Below are 15497 nucleotides of genomic sequence, written 5' to 3'. Positions count from 1 at the left end.
TGCTATTGGGTGTAGTTTTCCATAGCTAACTACATACTATTATTCAGTTCAGTTTCAACCTTCCTTTATCAGTGAGTGCCTGTTAGCAGCGCATCATCAGGTTTGGTTTCCAGTCCATGGCTAAGATTGCAATCTCCTCCTCTGGAGTAAAACCATATTAAATGAACACACTGCTACAGGAACTGTTTTATCAGTGCTGTATACAAAGAAAAATCCCTTCTGTATGGATTTATCTGCTCAATAAATCCATAGAACATGTTGGTTGGTTAATTTAAATAGAGCACTACAATGGGTCTCAGGATGAAGTAGTTTGCTAAGGATGACTGTATATCCCTTTCCTGAGTCAAAGCATTTCAAGACCAGGTTTCTCATCATGTAGCTGTAAGCACATATAGCCCCAATGTATCAGCTTACATTCAGCTTTATTGAAGTGCATATTGCTGGACTGTCAGCATTTCATTAGGTGACTCAGATAATTTTGTAGGTATAACTTTATTACTAATACTCTAAAAGCCTGTGCCATCTGCAGATTTATATGGCAGACCTATGTTACCATTTGGATGGCCAAATTAGATTCATTAAATTGATTAATAATAATTAACATTATTTTTCCCATTTTGAGATCTGCTTGTAAGCCAATTTCAATTCCTTTTATTATATGAAAATTCTATTTTATGCTGCATTGCTTATTTTCTCATATTTCAGGCCATATTTTTTTGGGGGGAGATGGTTTCCTTGCAATGTGTTTGTAACAACATTCCTTTGTAGGTACCTAGTTGATGGTTTCTGAATAATTCCCTGCTTTCATCAACATTTTGCATTTTCAAATTATTCTCCCTGTCAAAATTTATGTAAAAAATTGCAGTAAGCTCTGGGACAGTGACCCTAACAAAAAAATTGGCATTTATCCACTACTGCATAGTGCTATTTTTTGTTTGCATAAAGCAAGTATGCCAAGATCATGAGTCACTAGGCAACTGCTAATTTATAGATAAATGCTGAGCTCATTTCTGTCTGTTAGCATGACATCTGGTCCAGAGCTGGCTGAAGAAGTTACTGCAACAATAAAACATTCTATAAGTAATGTCTTACCTGTTGTTTTTAGAAGCAGTAATGAAGTTTCATTGGATAGGTTTTGGGTTTCTTTATCTCCTTACAGGAGACTTTCAACAGTTATCCCCAAAACACAGTCATCTGAGATAACTCCGTCTTCCTTCCTATGTGTTATTGACAGATACATAAGCAGCAGCTTGCCCTGTTCCACAGGGAATTTCGTATACATTCCCAGTGCCCATCTGTGTTCACTCCTCAATTTTTATGGCCTGTCATCCAAAGCAATAAGAAAATACAGTAGTTCAGACGATCTAAAGCCATGCAAAACACTAAGTACAAATACAGGCTGGGTGGAGAATGGATTGAGAGCACCCTAAGAGGAAAAACTCAGGGGTGCTGGTTGACAAGAAGCTCAACATGACCCATCAGTATGCACTTGCAGCCCAGAAAGACAACCATAACCTGGGCTGCATCACAAGAAGTGTAACCAGCAAATCGAGGGAGGTGATTCTACCCCTCTGCTCTCGTGAGACCCCACCTGCAGTACTGCATCCAGCTTTGGGGCCCCCACCACAAGAAGGATGTGGAGCTGTTGAAGCAGGACCAGAGGAGGACCACAAAGATGCTCAGAGGGCTGGAGCACCTCTCCTAGGAAGACAGGCTGAGAGAGTTGTTGCTCAGCCTGGAGAAGAGAAGGCTCCAGGGAGACCTTAGAGCAGCCTTCCAGTACCTAACAGAGCCTGCAAGAAAGCTGGAGAGGGACTTTTTACAAGAGCATGTAAGAATAGGACATGGGGGGATGGCTTTAAACTGAAAGAGGGAAGATTTAGATTCAATATTAGGAAGAAATTCTTTACTATGAGGGTGGTGAGGCCCTGGCACAGGTTGCCCAGAGAAGCTGTGGCTGCCCCATCCCTGGAAGTGTTCAAGGCCAGGTTGGAATGGGGCTTTGAGCAACCTGGTGTAAGATGTCGCTGCTCATTGCAATGAAGCGTGAAACTAGATGACCTTTAATGTCCCTTCCAACACAAGCCATTCTATGAGTCTATGATTTCCTTTATATACTTCTATGTAGTTCATTTACTTTTGAAAAATGATGAACAGCTGTCTGCAAAATCAGGTGAGTTGCAGAGAGAGAAAAGCTCCACAGCACTGACAGATCCATTCTCCATCATACGCTGTGACATGAAGATGCAGCCAGAGCTACTGGGAAATGGCTTTTCTCACCCAGAGCTCAGATAGTCAGGAGTTATTTTAGATAAAACATTAATGCATATGCCTTTAAAGTCATGATTCTGGATTGCCTGTGACAACTGTCTGTGTCTAGTGACATACTTGAGGCAACACACTCATTCGATCCCGCAGGTCACATTGAAACTAGCTTGAGATACATGCCAGAATGCTCCTCAAATAATATCTATTTTTGGCAGTGCCAAAAGCAAGTGCTCTTCTCCCCTTGCCACATTTGTGCCCATGGCTCACAGACTCTTGTGAACACCCTTAATGCACCATCACTGCTGGGCCAAACCCTGGAAACCTTCCTCAGCCTTTTTTCAGCAACATTTTTCTTGATCTCAGTGGAAGTAAGGATTCTGCATTATTAAGTGGAGATATCAATATAACTGGACCATGTTTCCAACTGCTCTCTTTGCTTATCCTGCTAGCCAAACTGCTTGCAATCACAGCTGAAGGTGTGACATTTTCCAGGTGCTTAATAGGAAATCTATTACTTTAAATACTTTAAAAGACACAGCTGTGTATCACAATGAAATATTTATACTGCTAAAATAATCAGAAAAAAACCCAAGTCCACAACTATCTCAAATCTCTTACCCAATACTAAAAGCTAGGTGAAGCGCTTACAGTTTTATTAATGTTAAGGCCTCATTTCTAAAATGTAATCTCTTTTAAACATTTACACAAGGTCTGTCATGACTACTTCTTCCTACTTAATCTGACATTTCATCTAAATGTGCCCCGGTTTGCAGAGGTGATACCAGAAGCACCGTGGAAGTCAGAAATATTCCAGTGATACAAAGAAGCAGCAGACAAAAAGCTGAGTGTAAATTACAAACAGTACTTTTGTAAGGATGAAGCCCCATCTACAACTACAATAATGACTGTTTAGCAATGCCAGCGAAACCAAATGGTCTACTAGCCTATAAAACCTGCATCAGTAGAAGGCAAAGGCAGAAACACATGCCTATGGTGCACAGTAATCCATGAGAATCTGATGAATGTCAGTTTCAAAAGTGTCTACAGTAGTCAGCAGAACTACAAGGACAATTCCAAAAGTAAATATACAGCAGCAAAGCAGCATCAGCACTTAAACAGCTGCTTTGATTATACTGTGAAAGGTTCCAAATTATACTAAAAGGCTTTAGCAGAATTAGAGCAGGATATGCCACGGCAGAAGGTGAAAGATAACACACTTGAACTGATTAATTCAGTCTGAGCTAGGTTTCGAAATCCTTTACATTAGAAGAGAAACCTAACAACTGCTGCCAGATATTTTTTAATTACTGTACATGCAAACACACATTTTAAAGGCCTTGTAAAACAACACAAGATTATCTTGCAGTAAAATTAGCTAGCTTTTTAATGAGCTGAATAAATGATTAATATTGTAATGCTGCCCTGCATGTTTGCTGCAGTAGAAGAGGTTAGGAATATTGCGCACACAGATTTTAGGCTGCTGGAACAGGTCACTCCGAGACGATTCAGTCACCTAGAAGAGACAAAAAATGTTGCACATGAATGTAGATTTTTACGATTTTTCCCTTTTGGTAAAAGAGGAGTGCTTTCCAGTCAAACAGAAATCCCTACACCCAAATTAGATCATCTGGCCTTCTTCACTGCCAATAATGAGTCATTCTGTTAGAAGAGCAGAAACAAAAGCGGTTGCATTTTGCTACTGGTAGTACCAATGAATATCTGAATTTGGATGCAATGTCCAGTTTTAATGCTTATTCATTCAATTACTGTTTAAAAAATATTAAACAGATCACAGAATGGTATCAGTTGGCCTAAGTGCTTAAACTAATTTACTAAGAAGGTTGCCCTTAAGATTCTTTGTCAATGAGAAAGGAGAGAAAATGAGTCATTTGCTAAACAAGACCCTCTTTCTTGCAGGATCTGGTGTAAATGGAACAGAACACACCCTCCCTAAGCAACAATACATAAAAATTCCTCTGGCAAAGGCTCAGAGTAGATGATTGGTTTTTTGTTGCATTAGAAAGTATGCACAGTTTTCAAAATATTAACAGTCCCTTTTTAATTTCAAGCTGTTCCATTATGTGCTTGTTACGATATATATTAATTCAGGAGAACATATTTGGACTCATAAACTTCTTGTGTTAGACTTCTGCTGAAAGAAGCAGTCATATGTACCTTCTGGTCTGTGGGTAAGTGAAAAGTAGCACCTATGGATAGGGAAATCTACGACCAAGCTGGAACATCTTTCAATGTGGAAATAAACGCAAGTTTATGGCTTTATGTGGACTTTGGGTGACATCTGGTGACATGAGAAAGCAGTGCAAATAACAAGCTACAGGCAAATAGATCACCTTGGCAGAACCGAAGAAGCTGTTTGCGCAATTTTCTCCATCCCAATTAAAAATTTTTAAGAAACATTAATACAAAGCTTTAAGAGAAATCTCCGCAATTTTCAATAAATTTAACCTCCTTACTCACAAATCAGACGTGTTCGACGGCATTTGTTTCAGTGAGGATCCAAGTTTCTGGTGAGGAATCCTACCACTGGAAAATGTTCAGCTGGTCTCGTAGCATAAAAAAAAAAGCTAACACAGTAATTTAATTATAATTGTTCTTAAACTGATAAAATTCATCCAGTGCAAATGGCTCAGTGAACATGGTCCTCTTGGTTTAAAAATGGCCTGTTTTATCTCACACTCACATTTCTAATTGATTTAAGCTTAGCATCTATGCTGCAGTTTGGCACAGTCAGTTTACATTGCCCACTGAAGACAAACTGCTGCACAGACGGTAACACCCTCCCTGACCAGGAGAGATAACACAAGTGAGAATATAACTCTCTAACCCTTTTGTGGGGGTTTTTTGACACTTCCAAAACCAGTTTATCAGCTCTGCTCCACCATCCCACACACTAACAGAGGAAAGGAAAAGTGATTGCAGCTTAAATTACTCACCAGCACTGGGCCAGGTGCTCGGCAAGAATCACAGAACACCATGTTGGATGAAGCCTCAAGGATCATCTGGTCCAACCCTTAACCTTTAAAGGGATGGGGAAGGTCTCCAGTGTGTTGCTGTCAGACCGTTGGTCTAGCACAGCTGAGGAGCACAAGAACCAGTTTCTGCTGGCCCATTTCACCTGGGTTATGGTGTTGAGCCCTCTGGGTTGTGCCAATAACCCCTGCTCCTGCAGACTCCTCTCACTGAGGTAACTGCCATGGCCATGGTCTCTGTCACACCAGACCTGAGTGCGGCAACCTGGGCTGGGGTCAGTGACTGCCCTGAGGGCTGCAGTGGGCAAGTAGCTGTCATTACTCTGTGGTACTGTATTATATGGAAGCTCTCTGTGGAAACAGTGCTCCAGAAGGAATGCTGGCAAAGCCATGCCCCTTCTAGGCGATGTAGAACAATTCCTGGAGCTTCCCTATGGAGCCCAAAGGAGTAGGCATCCACCCAAACCTAATTCACATCTAATGTAATTTCCTCAGCTGTGTAAATGGAAAAATACATTCCTCATTTCCTGTCCTAAATTACTCGCTAGAGGAGCTGTGTCATTAAATACTGTGGCAGAAAGTCAAAAGTGGTACATTAAGGGTGTACTTTGCACATACTGTGGCTAATATACCATGTAAATGCTTTCAAAAGGCAAGAAAAAAAGCTGCTGCAACAATTATGCTCTTATTACTAGTAAGTGGTTTATAATTCTAAATATTAATTGTAGCAGCTGTGTAATTACATAAAAAATTGTAGCAGAGGTTTTTATACTCTCATTTATATCTTGTTATGCTTTTTCATACATGCAGAGGAGCTTTTATTGAGGTTTTTGGTGAATTGTCACCACAGACTGGTTTGTTTTTACTGCATCTTTATGCTTTGCGCAAATACAGTTTACTGTATTGTATTGGATACATATATCCTTGTATCCAATATAAGGAGAAGTGGGTGCAATTCCTCACCCTTCCTTAAGAAGGGGGCAGAATAGCTTACATTGTACTACTTTCTTTCTAAAAAAGTTATTTAAAAAAGTAATAAAGTATTCCAGGCAATTTCAATTTCCTTCTATGGCAATTCTGTTGTGATTCTATTACAAACACATATTCTGGAACTCAGTCTGTTAGGAATTTAGATCTTCTTTCCAAACTTCTTGGAAATTCAGACATTTACGGACAACATGGGTGGCTACACAGCTGATGATATTAATGTACTTTTTCTAAGAAGATACTAGGAAATCACTGCAGAGAACTCAAGAGATGATGCAAGTGGTAACCAAAACCAGAAACTTGAGAAAATAATTATGGAGCTGGTAAGTTATTAAGTTAGTTTTCCCTCCCTCAGTACTTCAATAAATATCAATGTCCTTGCTAGACAATTATTTTTGCTTCTCTAAAGATATTCTCTGTAGGGTGGTCTCCATTCTTGATTGCTCCAAAGGTGGCAAAGTGCATGTGTTAATAAGAGTTTGTGGTGATCAGAACATTTCAGAACTGTGGGAAACAGGCTAGTAGTTAAGAAATATAAAAATACAGAAACAGAAATAAGCTTGTTACATAAATGTAATCATAATATATCTTGTAGTATTGACTCACTCCTGCAATTTTGTAGACGGAAGAAGAATCAAGTATTTAACTAAAATGGTGGAAATTTTGGCTATGAACTGGTTAGAATTTTAAAATGGAATCCCACTCCCATTTCCTTCACTTAAGTCTCTACAGGTAGTTGTCTACATATGCATTTCATTTCTTGGCTTTAATTACAGTCAGTGGAAATCAAGGACAGCACAGATAGAGCTGTCTAATGGCATTTTACTTGCCTCAGGGCATTTAAGACGCCACATATCTAGGAGGAGAGACAAAACTGCACCCTACTGCAACAGCTGCTGCAGGGTACTTTAAGGTCTCTGAAATTGCAATAGATATTCTGAATATCGTCCTTAGTCAATACAGTCAAAGGAACCTACAGGATAAGTCAATTTTGTGTAATATAACACCACCTGTCTGTTCAAGAGAACAATAATTGCATTTCATTTCTGGTACACATATAATGGATTGTCTTATGAGAACATTGTTCAAGATGGACTAAAAACAACAGCTCTGGAAATTTTTTCACTTGCATTATCCCAGAATTGTAGGCATGAAATATTTCCAGTTATAACTACTCTCATTCTCCTTGGGCAATGTATTCAAAAGATTTCAGACCTAGGGTACTGCCTGTTCCTCAAAGAACTGTGAGATGCTGAATGCTGTGTAGTAGAAGTTATCAAAGAGAATTTTTTTCTAGCCAACTTTATACAGTTTCCAGTCCCTTACAATGACAATCGTTTTTTCACAAACATTCCTTTTGTCTATTCAAGGAAGGAGTCATGATCTGGCACTCCTTTACTTAAGTATACAAAAAACCCCAACTTAGATATCGATCAAATTGCATTTGATACTTATTATAGGTTTTTATAACTTAGAATCTATTGTTAGATTTTTTTTCTCTCTCATTTGAAACAGTATTTTAAAAAGCTTGAATAATTACATAATTACATTGAAACCTTTTCCAGGAAGCTGGTTAGAAAGAAGACATTTTAATGAAAATGCTACTTTATTTAAAAACATATAATCATTAATCATGAACTGTTGTAGCTGCCGCTGCTTTTACTTTGTTGTCTTAATTGAAGAGCTTTCTAAATCAGCAGAATTCTACACAGAGGATGTGGTCTCAGATTATTTGTAACTCCCTAACTATTTTCCATGCAAGTTAATGGCATCCTGAAAAAAAAAAAATAAAGTGACATTTTGTTGTTCAGTGCTGCAAAGCAATGCCTCTTCTGAGAAAATGGAAAATGAATGGTCCACAAAAATGCATAAATTCGCAAAAGGTTTCTTTTTATCGCAATGAAATTTCCAGGGTGGGAAATCTGGAAGCTCTAACAAAGCTGAATCTGCTTTTGTTGAATAATAACCTCATCAAGAATACAGAGATGAGTCTGGTTTCCTTCTTATGATTTTTTTGAATTCATATAATGCATGGTATTTTAATAGTATTGTATATAAAGGTGTCTAGTAAGTAGGGCTGACTTTTAGAATTACTGAACAACAGAAAGGAAAATTTTAAACTTTAATTTGTAAGAATTAAGGCTGAAACATTATTTGGAACTGATTGGCTGTCAAAGCTTTCTGCATATACAGAGTTAACTAAATCACTCATTTTCTAAGTCCTCTGAGATTCTTGATGAGGACTTTTTTTTTTTTTTAGTTTTCTTGTAACTGCAGATTTTTGTCTGCACTTCAGCATTATGTAAAAGGCTCACCAGGCACTTTTTATTTCAGTGTCTGGGTTTTTATTTTTTTATAACTTGGAGAAATTAACTCCTGTTCAGGAGAAGCTTTATTTTGGATTTTTCTCATGCTGTCATATATTAAATTAGCTCCTATGAAAACTTAGTTTCTCCGTATGCTAACCTCTGAGTTGGAGGCTAGTCCAGAACCAGCAAGAGCTCTGTGGTTAGCAGTTTGACATGTAATGGGAGAAGAAATGTGTAAATGTCCATTTCTATCAAAAGACCACTAGCTTTCAGAATTACCTGACTCTTTGCACCCCAAAAAGGAGACAGAATTGGCTGCAGCTTTGACCATTGGGAGAGTACATGAAAAAAAAGGCAGGGGGAGATACTGATGCCAAGATAAAAGTAGTTAGAATGGAAGGAGATACTGATAGGGATGAATGAGACTAAATCAGTGAACCTTCAAACCCACGAAAGAGAGGAAAGAGAAACTGATGCTGAGCGTGATGATAGGGAAGGAAAGGGAAGACTGAGAAATTACAGCTGACGAAGTCCAAGTGTAAAGGCAGTAGGGTGTTTCCAGAAATTATTATTTATTAGCAAGGACACTAAAAACCCTGGTGGCATCTCACTGCAAAGAACTGCAGTGTCATGGAGAGAAACGATTGACATCAATGATGTAGTTTTCATGATATCCCAAGGCCAAGACACGGGCCAAAAGCTCTTGAGTACTCATGACATGAGGCATGATCTGTTAAGTTTCTCATGCACAGCTGTGAAAGTAAGGCTGGGGGACTAAGTTTATTTTCATTGCAGTATCATTTACAGAGGCTTTCCAAGCTAATTCCCTTTTGGCAAAATGCATTTTCTCTTTCTGTGTCAAAAGCAAGCTATAGTTTACAACAGAGGCCAATATTGTTTAGACTCCAGTCAAATCTGGTTTTACATTTGAATGATCTGCCTCCTAGCCTACAGGCTTGTCAGCATTTGCAGTGCTGTATTAGATTAAAATTGCATTGTTTAAAACATTCACAGGGCTTACATACTTGGCCGAATTTGCAAGATGTCAATCTCTCTGGAAACTTAGTAGAAAATACAGGAAGGTGATATCAGTCTGGCATTTCTAGCATGAGCATTCTGCTTTACTATCAAGGATTTATGTATATGGTTTAATCTTTCTTAATATGGATTTCCAATACGGATTTCCTACCAACTTGCATGGTTCAGAGTTATATACAATACACACAGCCTTAATCTTCCTGAAGTCTGTGTAAACACTCCCTAGGGCTCATCTTTGTTTACTCCAAACTCCTTTCCATTGATGTAGCCATGTCAAATAAGACAGAAAATAGGTGTCGGTGGGATCTGTGCATATATTCATTTCTCTGTTTCACTGCCTTTAATATAGAGGGCTTTTAGTTTACACCTAAATCAAGCCTGTTTGGTTATAAATGGAAATGAAAATAATGACTGCACATCTAAGCAGACACTGGAGAATCTGATCATTTTTCTTAGTTTAGCTTTGTCTGTTAAAAAAAAAATTCTTCAAAATGCTAACTTTGCATTTTGAGTGGAAATAGAAAATAATATACTATATGTATGATGTCATTGCTTGTGCTAATCAGTCTTCAGAATAACAGCAGCTGAGTTTCTAGGACACTTAATGTGTTGCAGGGGATCCATTTCCAATTTCAGTTCTGCCAGGTTCATATTTATTTGAATCTCATATCCCAACCATTAGGTAAATGCTTTGACCAATGTGCTCTTAAATGGGACTGCGCCAAGAAGAAGGTCATAGAGATCCAGTTCAGAACAGTGGAATAGATAAGATACTCACTTAATGTGGTAAACTAAGTTTTGAGTTATTGCTTTTAGTCATCTGGTACAGATGTTTGCAGAGGACCTTCCGGCTGACTTCCCAGATTCTTATGGTTCTTGCCTATTGTAGTTGATACTGTAAACACTTCCAAAAGGTCTGTGGTTTGGAGATGAGAAACACTGTTCTTTCCCAGCTCTCAAGTTACTGTGGGTTTTGTGGGTTTATTTGTCTTTTTTAGTTTTTTTTTTTCCATGATTTCCAACTGATCAGTTTGTTCCCCTTGCTTTAAAAGCAGTATAAGTAACATGTGATCCCTAATGTAAATATTTTTCTTCTGGTCCTTCTGTCACTAATGAACTGCTCTCTTTAGATAACTGCAAGTATTTTTGTAACTTGTTTAAAGATCAACATTTTTTCCCGAGTAACAAGCAGTAGGACAAGAGGTAACGGCCTCAAGCTGTGGTGGAGGAGGTTTAAATTGGATATTGGGAAACATATCTTCACCAAAATGGTGCTCAGGCATTGGAACAGGCTGCCAAGGGAAGTGGTGGAATCACTGTTCCTGAAAGTGTTCAAAAACTCTGTAGATGAGGCCCTTAGTGACATGGTTTAGAGTTGGACTTCGCAGTCCTGGGGTAATGGTTGGACCTGATGATCTTAAAAGTCTTTTCCAACCTACTTGATTCTATGATTCTGTGATTCTATAATGGATCAGAGTCAGACTGTCTTTGCACCAGCGAGCTGCAGTTATTCCAAAATGAAAAGACCCATATCACAGATTTTATGTAGTTTGTAAACGTACCTGGTAGGTCTTTAATGTACTTTGAGTGAGCTCTTTGTACATATGTCTATACAAATATAAACTAAAAAAATATTGCTGATTATGTAAATAGGACCCCTTAAAAGTACTTGGATCAATACCCAACAGAATCTTTTGATCAAGGCTGCACAGACCAAAGACTCCACCAGTGCAGGCTCATGCCTTTATGGTCTTATCTTCGTCCTTTGCTTGCCATATGTAGGTCAGGTAGAATCTAGTAAGCAGACATGTGCTTCTATCACCTCATCTCTCTGTCAGAATCGCATATATGCATATATGAATATTCTAAATAATACTCACATTGGGGTGCGTAGGCAGAGTGAGTTATGCTGCTTTCTTTAAGAATTTTACAAAAGCTTATACTTGGGAGCCAAATCCTTGCTTGTTATTCAAAAGGCATGAGTAGTTTATTCTCTTCCATTGCCTAATCTCAATTCTATAGCAGCTTGATTGATCCTGAAGATTTACCTCCTATAAAAGAATGAATAAAAGAGTTTTGCTTCCCTAAAGCAGAGAGTAATTACTATGCCACACAGTGATCAAACCTGGGGAGAAAAATGATCCCTGCCCTGAGGTGTCTGAAGAAAAGCTGCACTTCCATTTAAACTGTACCCTCTAGCTCACTTTTCATTGTTGAGACTTGCATCATAAGGAAGTCACATTGAGGGATTGGTCCTGCCTGGGTGAAACAATGGTCTAATTGACATGAATAGGATTGGGATATGAGCCAGTACACAACAGAGTATGTGCAGTTTCTCAGAGCAGAGCTGTCACTTTGAACAAGTAATTTGGCTTTTTCTGTTGATAATCAAGTGTTTGAATTTATTAAATTAATTTTCTGGTTTGATGTTTTCAGGTATGCTTTTTAGTACTCATTTAGAGAGCTTATCTTTTGAGGAAACAAATAAAATAATTTTCTTACTATACTCTAACATAACCTCTTGTTTCTGAATCTTAATGGGGTCTTTTTATCAGCTGGAATGTGAATTAGCCAAGCTGCAAACGTTGGGTAAAACATCAAGTAATAGATCTCTAAGGAGTAAGAATCTGGAAACTGAAAATTCAGTTCATGATAATGAAGGTACAGAAAAGACATGTCTTGAAAAAGCATTCTCACAAAAAATAAATGCACTGGAAAAAAAAGAATAACATTCCAGGTCAGAAAACTGAATAAGTATGTTCAGTGAATTGTACAAGAACAGTATTCTGGTATTTTCAGACATTAATTATTGAGTATGGTGGTGGCATGTGGTTAGGAGATTAGTGACAGGACTTGAAGCCTGTCTCAGATTTGTTTTTTATAAGGTCCAAACTAGGAGTACTGAAAATATCAATAAAGTCACAGCTCTCATGTGGTCTGAATTACTGGATCCAGGCCAGCTTCCGATAGACAGATGCTGTCATTCCCATTATTGGTGCTCTCAGTACATAGGAAGAGGATTGAACAAAGACAGCTGGGATGTGTGGTTATATTGGACCAATGCTTGGAAAAGTTTTTTGGGCCTTTCTGGATCTCTAACTGTAGAGATCCAGCAATGTGCTGTGTTTGGGGGTTTTTTGTTTGCTTGTTTTTTCTGGGCTCTTTTTTTTCCCCTGTATGTAATTCCAGTGGCTTCATGTCATTCTTGTCATCCTAAAACAAGGACTTTGTGAATCAAATTCACTGTAAATTCAATGACTGCACAAAGTCTCCACACTGAGAATCCTTCGTAATAGGACATGTGGAGGATATCAGTAATACCATAGACCTAGTTCTGAATGTCAGCATGGGTCTGAAGCTCATTCAATATAATTTTTATGATGAAGGAATTGGATTACTTTCTTCTGATGAGTAAAAAGCTGTCTGTTCTCTCTTTGGCATTCTACAAGACAGCAAAGCATATCATTCATCTGACAAGTTCCTGGTTTGTCTTTGCATCAAAGACCAATGAACACTGTTCCAATGAGTCTGTAGTACATCAGGTCCCAGAAGAATCGAATCATTTGAGTGGAAATAGTACACTGAAGTAGTACTGTTTTAAAGTCTATTAATAAAGAGGGGGAAAGACCGTGGATCATCTCAAGGATGGAACAACTGATAGAGGCATGGAAGAATTAAAACATACTGTAAAATTTGTTTCTGTTACTCGCCACTGATTTCATGCCATTGCCTCACACTGCACTGAAGTCCAGCACACATTAGTGCTGCAATTGGGACTAACATAATTATGAATGCTAAATAGCAAACTATGACCCTTTTTTACTTGAGGGTCATTAACTTCAGGTGATTCCCTGAAGTTAATGATTGCAGAATAATATGGAAGGTGAAGTGGGTGAAGCTTGGTGTTAGGGATCAGTACAGGACCTGTATATCCACATATTAGGATCAGTGTACCCACAGCTGTAGTCTAGCATCATCTATCACTTCCAGATTAAAAAAAAAAATAAGTAAATCTTTCTGTTATTATTCATTTGCCTAAATTTGTTGTTAAAAAAAATAAAAATAAAAAAATCAGAATTATGTTCATTTGTCCTGTTATGTTGTTCCAGGCAGAATTTTAAAAGATTTCCAAGTAGAAATGAAGTTTGAATTTAGTAGTACAATTCTTGTTGATGTAATTGGAAATAGATTTATTACAAGGATCTGGATTATCTTGAAGCATCCGTGCTCCACAGACTACATTTACAGATAGCTGATAAGAAAAGAAACACTCTCTCCTCTCCTTCTCTTGGTGGTGTACTAGGCTTTGGGACCACATAGACTTTTTGTTGCCTTTATTTTGTTATTACTTATTTATGAAGGTCTCAATTTTTAAGAAGAAAGATAAGAGAATAAGAAAACTATCCAATTGCTTTTTTACATAGTGATAATGGCTATTCCAAGTTCGTACAAAGCTTTACTTGTAAAGAAGCATTAAAGGTTGCTTACATAATCTTTGTGTGAATAACCTTGATGTTCATTTGAGGGGAGATTAAAATTTAGACTGGCAGTATTTCAAGGACTGTTTTCTGCTTGAGTACTCCAAGCTTATCCACCTCAGGTATACCTTCTTTTTGTGTTCAGGGATGTTTGTTAGAGCTGCAGGTAGTCTTGTACTTACAGTTTCTATTTGAGGTTGTTTATAAATAGCATTCTGCTTACTTTCAATGCCACTTTCTCAAGCAAAGGATCCTTTTGTTTCGGCAAGGAGAAATTAATAAATGACTTTTCTAGGGATGAAAGCCAAACTAAAGGTTTTTGGACGAGTAAACTTAGTACAGAATCTTTTCAAAAATGAGAAATATCTTTATTAGTTGTAGCAACTATTTTGACTGTTGTATCTTCTTTTTTCAGAAAATTTCCCATTGATTGAAGAACTGGGAAACCTACCGCTTTTCTAGGATGGTTCTTTCTAAGGTGCCTGATTACTCCATAACTTTTAAAGAATCTTACGGTAGCAGATGTCAGTATGGGAGTTTACTGTCTTACTAGTCAGACACAGAGAAAATAGCCACTTGTTTTTAAGTTATTTGTGTAAAGGGGAATAGGTGAACTTCTGCCCCCAGATTTCTGGCTGTAGAAACTGTTGTAGTTTCTTGCAAGTTATGCTAACTTTATGCATGATTGTGCTTACTAGCATGGGTCTGCTCATTTGCATAGCAAAAAAGGATCTAAACAGGTTTTAAATACAACAGTGTAAATAGAGAAAAGGAATACAACGAATCACAAGTTATAATATATTGATATTTTATGCTTAACTTTGAATGGAGCATTTGAATAAATAAGGTAAATGTATTTGTCTTCACTTGAAAGAGCAAAGTTATAATAAAATGAAACAGGCTAAAGGTATTGCTTCTGATTCCTCTGAATAGGAAGCAGATGAAAATCATGTAGACAGCACTGGAAAAAATAGTGCAAAACAAGACGAAAATATTATTAACTTAGTGCTCTCTGCATTTCTGCACACAGGTTTAGTTCTTGTTATGTAATTCAATCACAACTCTGAACCTGGGAACTTCAGAGCATGCAGTTTCAGGGGAATGAAAATAAATTTCATCTTTAGAGCACACAATCAAGAGGCTGAAATTTAAGAAGTTTCAAACATTTCTGTAAAAAGTTTTCAGTATAGCAGACTAAGTGCCGAAGTTTTAAGATATATTTATTGTTAGCACTGGCCTGTGAACAAAGTTAACTTTGTGATTATAAGAACAGATACATTTTGTAAAGTATTAAATTATTTAGGATTATGAAGAAGTTTTACCCAGATAGAGGTAGCCTGATGCTCCCCAAAGTCACTGTGCCTGGTGTTTCTATGACTGGTTCTTATATTTCAGAGGTCATAGCTTGGTAGAAGATACCAGTCATG

This window comes from Psittacula echo, assembly GCF_963264785.1.
Source record: "Psittacula echo genome assembly, chromosome: 5".
Taxonomy (NCBI): Eukaryota; Metazoa; Chordata; class Aves; order Psittaciformes; family Psittacidae; genus Psittacula; species Psittacula echo.
The sequence above is the reverse complement of the archived record's forward strand: the minus strand, read 5'-3'. Positions refer to the sequence as shown.